At 43.3% G+C, this 2,949-nt stretch overlaps 1 protein-coding gene across 2 annotated transcripts in view; it reads left to right on the top strand.

Annotated features, from left to right (window-relative positions):
- Positions 1-206: 206 nt before the first annotated feature.
- The window catches only part of LOC139584222 (tyrosine-protein kinase CSK-like), a 35,161-nt gene continuing 32,418 nt past the window's right edge, over positions 207-2,949 (top strand). The window contains exon 1 of one of the 2 annotated variants that reach the window (XM_071415824.1): positions 207-651. The gene's annotated coding sequence lies outside the window, so the exon portion shown is untranslated. Of the gene's footprint in view, positions 654-2,949 lie in introns of both variants that reach the window. The other variant, XM_071415825.1, reaches the window with a different exon arrangement.

Below are 2,949 nucleotides of genomic sequence, written 5' to 3'. Positions count from 1 at the left end.
CAGAGCAATCTGTTATGTATTAATTTCCGTGATGGGGTGGGTCATATTTTAATTTGGTCTTTTTGAGTAGCTATTGTACTTTCATGGACTGCAGAATGTTGTCCAACGCGCGCATGCGTAGTGCAAGGGATCACGGTAGGGGCGGAACACGCAGAACGTTGCAGATAGCAATTCAACATCTAGAACTGCTCCAGTTCTCGGCAACAGTGTTCTAATGATAAATGCGATACATTTCTATCTTCAACGTTCTGAACTTTGCGCCCAGTGACCCTCTTGGCTAACTACGTGCATTTCGTACTACAATTAAGGCCGACAACGGCGCAGGAGCACGATTTGAAGTTTTGTGCATTAAATTTAGCTAGTTTTCACAGTCCGATTAATTTCCACGAACACTGTGCTTGATCTCACTCGTTTTTGTGACTGAGTTGTTTCGCTGGTTATATCGCTCGACGGTTGAGACGCTGCCGTGTTGTTTTCATCAAGCTCAAGAACAATTGACTGCATCATCATTTATATTATTTTTTGGAATCGTTTTAACTGACTCGAATGTATATTACAACTGTCTCTTGACATCTATTCCATCCACGTGTTTGCTACCTCTGCGTTCTTCTCATAGAGATGTATCGATTGACGTTTTGTTCCATTTGATAGGTAAGATGTTAACATTTTTTTCAACATCCGCTGCTATACTACTGTGTTCTGAAATTGACCGCAGATTCATTTAGCCTTTATTTTTGTTAGTCAAACAAACCAAAATGGACAGATCCGGAATCATGAGTGGACCTCCGAAGAAGACTTATAACAATCTAGCTGTTTGTATCGTGTGTTCGTTCTTACGCACTCGGGCATCTTCCAAAACCACAGGTATTGGCTGCTGTTTCTCATAGTTGAAGAGGGATTGGATGGTCAGACTCTTGAGTTGTAGGGGCCTATTTAGGGCTCAGGTCAACAACAGCAAAAAACGGTTTACTATGTAGAGAATAGGATGGTGTTTGGGAAGCAGTCACAGTTTTGTACAGTAGCCGAGTCACACAGCCTAACGGATGACAAAGTTCAAAGGAACTGAAGCTCAGACTTATAGTTTTCATCTCATTGCGTGATTTGAAATATTGGTGTGATTCCAATACTTAGGCTCAGCCTTACAATAAGGCAGTGTTTTAAACCCTAGAGATCTGCTATGAATGTAATTGCGATGACCACTTGTTCTGAATCCTACCAGCCTATTGGGCATCATGCTAAAGGGATTGAATCCACTCTGTCTGCACCGGGTGTATGGCACAAATATAGTATAGTGATTTAACAGACGCTCTTATCCCGACACATATTCAGTAGCCGCCTATATGTGGCCCCCACTAAGGAGATACAGCATGCCTTAACCATAAGGCGTGCAGATTATGACTCCAACTCAGTATTGTTGCTTTGTGTGAACATGGCAATGTGGTGGTGATGGGAAGTCATAATTATTCTCCCTACTCTCTTTCTCTTAGAGGGGCATAGAGAGAGACTATCTCTCTCTGCCACTTCCTTTGGCTCGCTGGGTGCAATAGCGGCAGCTGTCAGAACCACCAGCCATCCTCCCACACAGCCTCTGCTCTGTCCTCATCTCCCTTCGCCTTTTCCCCTCTCCTTCTCTCCTTTTGAGCTCACAGAAAGGCTGCTTTATGCTTGTTAGGTACAAGGGAGTGGCAGAGGGAATGGCCGAGCCCGCAGAGGGTAAACTGACTGCTTCTGAAGAGGGTGTCACTGAGCCTTTAGCATCGCCACACCAGAACCGTGTTATCTGTAGGGATGGATGGGCAGCAGCTTGTAGAGACAGTGGGCGTTCTTTGTTTTTGGACCCTTTTGGAGGACTTGGCTGAAATTGAGTTGTTAAAGCCCTTTTGTATTTGCGGATGATGGTGTATTGCTATTTGGTATCCTTTAAATTTCAAGTTAATTATGCCGTATTAAATACATGGGAAATCTTACTGGGCTGAGCTTGCACATAAAAAATAGAAACAAGCAAGTCACACTCACAGGAACTAACTCTGGTTCATATAATACCCTTTGGCCGAGCAATAGTGTGTGTGTCAGTCATAGAGAGAAAATGGTCGCCTTGGGCCAAGGCAGTAGTTCTCCCAGTTAGGTCACTGACCTCTGGCTCTGACCCTCTCTATAAACAATAGCCAGCATACAGAGTCACAGTTCTTACACACAGAGAGCTCCTTTGTAGCCGGATGGAGCTAAACAACACAGAGAATAGTCAAATGGCAAACCAGTGAAGTAAAGAATTGAACCGGATGGAACTAAATGAGTGAAACTGTTACCCTGACTTGCTGGCTGGTGCCCTAGCTTGATGCAACACATGGAGCCGTGCAAAACAAAAGCTCTTAGCACTATTGTGTTCGCAGGAACATACGTTCTGACTCTGCCTGTAGTGTCTAGCTTGGAATCTGAACTGCTATGTGCCATTTCACTTCACCACGTCAATGGGAGTATATCAGTTTTGAGTTCCAGGCTATATAGTTGCTGTGGCTACCAGTGAAATGCTCAATGCTGCCTTACTAATGCTGATGGTGATATCCACCTCTCAGCCAATCAGATAATGCCAGGTCACGTTTATCATTATCATCAGGCATATCCAGGCCAGTTAGTGGTCCTAATGTGATTGACTGTGGTATGCTTGGTATGCTTTTAATATCCCATAGAGAAATTGACACCGGACAGGCATATTTGACATGCAATTGCTATGTTGTTGTCTTAGGTCTTTCTTTATGTAGTGTTTATCTCTTGTCGTGATGTGTGTTCTGTCCTATATTTATATTTTATTTATTTTTAATCCCAGCCCCCGTCCCCGCAGGAGACCTTTTGGTAGGCTGTCATTGTAAATAAGAATTTGTTCTTAACGGACTTGCCTAGTTAAATAATACATTTAAAAAATACAGGTAACATACATCAGATGACACAGCC

Source organism: Salvelinus alpinus, chromosome 9, assembly GCF_045679555.1.
Source record: "Salvelinus alpinus chromosome 9, SLU_Salpinus.1, whole genome shotgun sequence".
NCBI lineage: Eukaryota > Metazoa > Chordata > Actinopteri > Salmoniformes > Salmonidae > Salvelinus > Salvelinus alpinus.
This window is presented reverse-complemented; position numbering and strand designations above follow the sequence as displayed.